The sequence below is a fragment of the Panulirus ornatus genome, chromosome 25, assembly GCF_036320965.1.
Source record: "Panulirus ornatus isolate Po-2019 chromosome 25, ASM3632096v1, whole genome shotgun sequence".
In the NCBI taxonomy this organism is placed as follows: Eukaryota; Metazoa; Arthropoda; class Malacostraca; order Decapoda; family Palinuridae; genus Panulirus; species Panulirus ornatus.
In genome coordinates, this window is record NC_092248.1 from 1,605,765 (window position 1) to 1,613,264 (window position 7,500).

Genomic DNA, 7,500 nt, shown 5'->3' on the forward strand with positions numbered 1-7,500 from the left:
GTTTACTTTCCTTATATCATCTACCACGGTCAACTTAAATGTCTCTCTCACATATTAATGGAATAAGCCAACGAATGCTTTTACCAGCGTCCAAACGTGCGGGCTGTGTTGCTGCTGTATGGGCGCCCTGGGGAGAGGCCAGAGGCGTGTCTGGCCACAATGTTGGTCCAACCTGCCCATGAATAATAATAATAATAATAATAATAATAATAATAATAATAATAATAATGGTAATTATAGGTTAGCGTTGATTCCTATGAATCACGCACGGGCCTGCCCGGCTTGGCGATCATGCCATATTCAATCTAATTCTGAATCAAGCTGGTGTATATATATATATATATATATATATATATATATATATATATATATATATATATATATATATATATATGGTATATATATATATATATATATATATATAGCAAGTGGATTGAAAAAGAAGTGAACAAACGAAAACGGGAAGCGAAAGTCACTTATCAGTTAATTTCAAAAGGATCGCGTCCTCCTTCCTCAGTGTGGACGCTGGCACGTCGGAACGGATTAAGAAGCTGTGAGGAACACGACCGGTACGACCCTCCCTTGAGCTGGGACGTTACGACCCTCGAGCTGGTATATTACGACCCTTGAGCCGGGACGGTACGATCCTCCCTTGAGCTAGGACGTTGCGACCCGTGAGTTGGGACAGCACGACCCTCCCTTGAGCTGGGACGGTACGACCCTCCCTTGAGCTGGGACGTTACGAACCTTGAGCTGGGACGGTACGACCCTCCCTTGAGCTAGGACGTTACGACCCTCGAGTTGGTACATTACCACCCTCGAGCTGGGACGTTACGACCCTTAAGCTGGAGCGGTACGACCCTCCCTTGAGCTGGGACGGTACGACCCTCCCTTGAGCTGGGACGTTACGACCCTTGAGCTGGGACGGTACGACCCTCCCTTGAGCTGGGACGTTACGACCCTCGAGTTGGTACATTATCACCCTCGAGCTGGGACGTTACGACCCTTAAGCTGGAGCGGTACGACCCTCCCTTGAGCTGGGACGGTACGACCCTCCCTTGAGCTGGGACGTTATGACCCTCCCTTGAGCTGGGACGTTACCACGCTTCAATTGGGACGTAACGACCCTTGAGCTGGGACGGTACGACCCTCCCTTGAGCTGGGACGGTACGACCCTCCCTTGAGCTGGGACGTTACGACCCTCGAGCTGGGACGTTACCACCCTTGAGCTGGGACGGTACGACCCTCCCTTGAGCTAGGACGTTACGACCCTCGAGCTGGTACATTACGACCCTGAGCTGGGACGGTACGACCCTCCCTTGAGCTGGGACGTTACGACCCTCGAGTTGGTACATTACCACCCTCGAGCTGGGACGTTACGACCCTTAAGCTGGAGCGGTACGACCCTCCCTTGAGCTGGGACGGTACGAACCTCCCTTGAGCTGATACATTACGACCCTTGAGCTGGGACGGTAAGGTCCTTGAGCCTGACGGAAAGACCTTTGAGCGCGACGGTGCGATACTCTGGCACGAAGGCACGACCCTTGCGCACGACAATGGGACACTTTATCATGAAGGTACGACCCTTGAACACTATATGATGACCCTTGAGTATGACGGTACGACCCTTCGGTATAACGACCACGCGCTGGACCTGACTCTTAAGGGTTCTTAGGGGCGGAGCTACCATACCATGAGGCACGTCCCTCCGTGTTCAAGGGTCGTATCTGCAGTAGACGTACTCCAGTACTCGAGGGTCGTACCGTCGTGCTCTACGGTCGTATCCGAAGTAGACGTACTTCCGTTCTCAAAGGTCGTAGAGTCGTGCTCTACAACGGTCGCATCTGCAGCAGACGTACTTCCATGCTCAAGGGTCGTACCGTCCAGGTCGTATGCTCAAGTCGTACATACGACCGCTCATATCAGAACCAAGCGAGAGGGGAAAGGAGGGAGGGGGATGGGGGAGAGAGAGAGAGAGAGAGAGAGAGAGAGAGAGAGAGAGAGAGAGAGAGAGAGAGAGAGAGAGAGAGAGAGAGAGAGAGAGAGAGAGAGAGAGAGAGAGAGAGAGAGAGAGAGAGAGAGAGAGAGAGAGAGATAAAGCTACAATGTCGACTCTCGGGGCAACACATTAAAATGCAACAATTTAATCTTAACTTCAAAATGCACCACTTCAATCTAACTTTACCAATATACTGAGCTAATATCAACCCGTTCGGCATATTCTTTCCCCCGTGGCCAAGTCACCGGAAAGTTTTTACATTTTTGTTGAACATAATCGTAAGCTATTTCCCCGCAGGGACAGAACGCAATATGAGGGAAAACAAAACAGAAAAAGGGAAAAAAAAAGAATAATAACGTCCTGTTTTTCGATTTTTTATCATCTCCACAAATGACCTTTCATTATCTTCTAACATTGGTCATTCTCACACCAGTCATTCCACTTTCTCCCTCCTCATCCTCCTCTTCACCACTTCGATTCCCGTTCTCTTTCTCGCACAGAACTTATACCCAGAATGGATGGAGCAATGAACCACTTAAATCCAATAGCGCACAAACGAATTAATTCCTACATCGCATGTCAAAATTCACACTTGCTTCCCACCATTAAATTTAGAGAAACGCAGCAATTCAGTCCCTCTTTAGCAAAGATATGTTGAGCAACATCGTAAAGATCACCATCAAGTCTTCTCTCCAAAGCTGGGGATGTATTGATGCCCCTTATTCTCTTGTGAGTGGTTGCTCAATATTCAGAGGTGCGTCTCATTTGCCCTTTCCAAACGCCGGTCCATCACACCTAAGGGTCGTACCCTGGTGTTCAGGGGTCGTATCTTCACGCTCTAAGGGTCGTACTCTGGCGCTCTGGGGTCGTACCCTGGGGTTTAGGGGGTCGTACCCTCGTCATCAAGCAGTCGTACCCTCGTGGATACCAATAATCGAATTTGCATATTAAATCTGAAGGCACGTCAGGCGCTGCCAGACCCTGTCTAATAAACAAGGATCCCTTGACAGATTGACAGAAGGACGGACACATAGGCAGACAGCTGAGGAAAAATGCATATAGACAAGTTATTATTATCATTTATCCCTGGGGATAGGGGATTAAGAATACTTCCCACGTATTCCCTGCGTGTCGTAGAAGGCGACTAAAAGGGGAGGAAGCGGGGGACTGGAAATCCTCCCCTCTCTTTTTTTTTTAATTTTCCAAAAGAAGGAACAGAGGGGGCCAGGTGAGGATATTCCAAAAAAGGCCCAGTCCTCTGTTCTTAACGCTACCTCGCTAACGCGGGAAATGGCGAATAGTTAAAAAGAAAGAAAAGATTATTATCATTATCATTATTATTATCATCATCATCATAGGATTCCACATGTGTGGAGCTCTGTTAAATCACTATATTGAAAAAAAAAAAAAAGGGTTGGACAGAGGTTCAATCATATCTGCCAGGCAGGATTAATTTGTTTATTACAGTGTGTGTGTGTGTGTGTGTGTGTGTGTGTGTGTGTGTGTGTGTATGTGTGTGTGTGTGTGTGTGTGTGTCTGTGTGTGTGTGCTATTAGCCACCTACAATGTGAACATATAATGTTCCTATCTTTTTTTTTCATCATACCGCGTACTCTACTCACAGACCAAAGTCCTTATCGAGGCCATGTCTTATATGAAACTATAAGAAAGGGGTTTACAAGACAGTGGAGTGAGGAAAGAAAAAGTCTTTGAGGAAATGTTAAAGAAAAGGAGAAGACCTTTCGAAATAGCCATTTACATGAGAACAGGAAGAAGATCCGAAACTTTAGCAGCGTAAGGGAAGAAGCAAACATCAAGACGGTCCATCATTCTCGAGTTGCAAAAGGCCGACCAGTTATCATGTGATGCACTACCTTGACGTCGAGGGTGAAAGGGTCGCACACAAGTAGCCAGTCTTCAAGAACAGACACCGAAGTAATATCTACAGAAGAAGAAAAAAGTGAACAGTTCTGTGTCGCAGGAGGAGTGGGTGAAATCTAATTTTCAGGTCATTTGGGGAGATTTTGATGAGTCGTTTAAACTTGACTCTCTCCAGTATGCGGAGCCAAAGCCTTCTCAAAGGTTAGATAAGTATTTTACTTAAGGATCGATAAGTACTTTATCTAAGGTTAGATAAGTACTTTATCTAAGGTTAGATAAGTACTTTATCTAAGGTTAGATAAGTATTTTATTTAAGGATCAATAAGTACTTTATTTAACGTTAGATAAGTATTTTACTGAAGGATCGATAAGTACTTTCTTTAAGGTTAGATAAGTACTTTATTCAAGAATCGATAAGTACTTTATCTAAGGTTAGATAAGTACTTTACTTAAGGATCGATAAGTACTTTATCTAAGGTTAGATAAGTATTTTATTTAAGGATCGATAAGTACTTTATTCAAGGTTAGATAAGTACTTTACTTAAGGATCGATAAGTACTTTATCTAAGGTTAGATAAGTACTTTACTTAAGGTTAGATAAGTACTTTATCTAAGGTTAGATAAGTATTTTATCTAAGAATCGATGAGTACTTTATTTAAGGTTAGATAAGTACTTTATTTAAGAATCGATAAGCACTTTATCTAAGGATCAATCACACCTTTGTATAAGTGAAACAACTATTTAGAATAATGAAAATTTTCAGTATCTGAAGACGGTTCCCATTTTCTTTTAAAAGGCAACCTTAGCTCTTCGTAAAATGAAGGACTTCCGAGATGGATTCAATGTTATGGTGGTAATAAATATGTTTACTGTGATGAGACATGGCATTAAAAACCCATCAGAGAAGATGAAAAAAAAACTGCCAAGGGGTTCTATTAGATGAAATAGGGCGGGGGTGGGGGGGAAATTGGGTATTAGAGGCATTTGATATAAATGGGTCATGTCTACCCTCATCCTATCCAAATTTGAGATTATGGTGGCACTTGTGAACAGATGGTGATGTAGCTTGGGCAAGGGAAGATGGAACATTTGGGGGAGAGAGAGAGAGAGAGAGAGAGAGAGAGAGAGAGAGAGAGAGAGAGAGAGAGAGAGAGAGAGAGAGAGAGAGAGAGAGAGTGCAGTTCTGAGCCATCAGCCTACGAGTAAATATATATATATATTTCTTTTAATTTGTTAAAGAAAAAATTTTGATGAAATAATATAAAGAGGGAATGAGAGGAGAAGAAGAAGAAGAAGAAGAAGAAGAAGAAGAAGAAGAAGAAGAAGAAGAAGAAGAAGAAGACTAAGGAGGAGGAGGAGGAGGAGGAGGAGGAGGAGGAGGAGGAGAAGGAAAAGAACCATACGGGAAGTCAGTTTGTTGGTAAGGAATGAAGATGTTGGTTGAGCCAACGTTTGATCACAGGGAGAGAGCGGCTAAACCTTCCAGCTACCGTCCAGGTGGCTCTTAACTCTCCCTGTTTTTCTAGAGCCACTGAATCTCTCCTCAACTCTTCTCCTCCGCCCACCCAGTTCCATAAACCTCTTTGTATCTCCCAGTCTTCTTCTCCCTGATGACCAACGTGGACTTTTTCGCAAGGCGACGACTGCCATTGATGGCATCCCTTCCCTGTGGTTATCAGTGTCAAGACGTCCTCTCCCGGGAAGATATTGGAGGGGAATCCAATGTTGTGGACGAGAGCCACAAGACATAAGCATGGGGGATCAGATCCCAACGACATACCGTCAGATGCTCTCAATGTAGCCAGGTCCTCAACACTGGATTCCAACCCCCTCCCAATATCTTTCTCAGAGACGATGTCAAGACACCAATAGCTACAGGGGAATGATGTTATCCAAGGCAGACGTCGCCTTGCGTAAAATTCCATGCTGGTCATCAGAGAGAAGAAGACTGGAAGATACAAAGAGGTTTATGGAACTGGGTCTGGTGGGTGGTGGGAAGAGTTCAGGCGAGATCCAGTGGCTCTGGAAACAGTAACAGAGCCAACTGGAAGGTCAGAAGAATCATCCTTCTCAGAGATACACTCTGTACTAACGTTTTGTGTTTCCAAGAATAACAATAATTTGATCTGAAGACAAGAGACCAAACGATCGTCAAACACAGACACATTTCCAGAGGCACAGTCCTTCACAACACGAGGAAGAAACGCAGTTTAGACCCCTACGTCTTGTCTGTGTCCATAGATTTCTTTTTCTTTCCCTTTTTTGTTTGGACTGTTGGAAAAGAAATTACGGGTAAAGTAAGGCAAGGGCAAGAGGATTGCCAAGAGAAGTACATTAGACGGGGATGAAGAATGGTTAAAGCCATCCAGGGTGGAGTTACGAGGAGAGAAGAGAACCCCTATATGTCGCTTCGTCATGAAGAGAGAGAGAGAGAGAGAGAGAGAGAGAGAGAGAGAGAGAGAGAGAGAGAGAGAGAGAGAGAGAGAGAGAGAGAGAGAGAGAGAGAGAGAGAGAGGGGGGGGGGGGAGAGCAGCAGAAGTTGTTGCTGGTATTTGGTCAAAGACCCCCCAAAAGACCTGTCACTTGGGGGAAAATTGGAGAGGTGATTTCTCTAACGCTTCCTTTATATAACCGAACTGATCGCTTCGCCTCATGGCCACCATATCTCTGGTGACTTCGGCAGGAGATGAAAGGTGAATCTGGATCGGCGGAGGGAAGGAGGGTGGAGATATGCAATGTCTCTGGCCAGAATGGCCTTAGAACAGGAATGGATGAACCAAAGATTGACGATACGTATATCACATCATTTTCTCTTCTCCCACTTTAGCTAGATAGCGCAACGAACAGACGAAACAACACCCTCATTTGCTCACACTGGACCAGTCTCTAGTTATCAGTTATTGATACGCAGAAACCACATCCCGTCAACCACAGCCAAGCTTTTATGACAGTTTCGTATGCCCTAGTTCAGCTCAGTGACAGCTCGTTGCCCCTCATATACCACATCAATCTGAACTTCAATGTCCCGTGCACACCTCTCACCCTCCTGAAAGTTCAAAACCAGTGTCCTCAAATCTCTTTCACTCCATCCTCCCTTTCACTCCATCCCCCTTCCCTCGTACTCCCTCTAACTCTGCCCTATTGATCCTCTTCGTCAGTCCCTCCTCAATCATGCTCTCCATTTGTCCTAATCATTCCGGATCACCCTGGTAAGCTTTCTCAAAGTCAGGCTGCACTTACTAACATACCTCGCTCTTACACTGTCATTCCAAACTGCGTCAACTTTCCTCAACTACATATTGTCCTCAGGCATTTCATATCCGACATATCCATCCTCTTCTGTTCTTCTGCATTGAGGGACCAACACTCGCATCCATACAACACCCTCGGGACTACTATACCTTCAAGTATACTTATCTCTGTCCTACTATATAGTGACAGCTTCTTCCACACATTCCTCAGTACACCCAGGACCTTAGCCACCCCGTCACCCACCCTATGACACCTCATCTCCCATGGTTTCATCAGCTGCCACGTCCACTTACAACGTACCTAAAGCACTCCACCTCTTCCAGGTACTCCCTCCTTTAAACCCACACGCCGCCCGTCTTACATCACC

At 45.3% G+C, this 7,500-nt stretch overlaps 1 protein-coding gene across 5 annotated transcripts in view; it reads left to right on the plus strand.

The window, feature by feature from the left end:
• Positions 1-7,500, plus strand: part of LOC139757158 (uncharacterized) — a 178,832-nt gene that overhangs the window by 45,788 nt on the left and 125,544 nt on the right. The window lies entirely within an intron of this gene.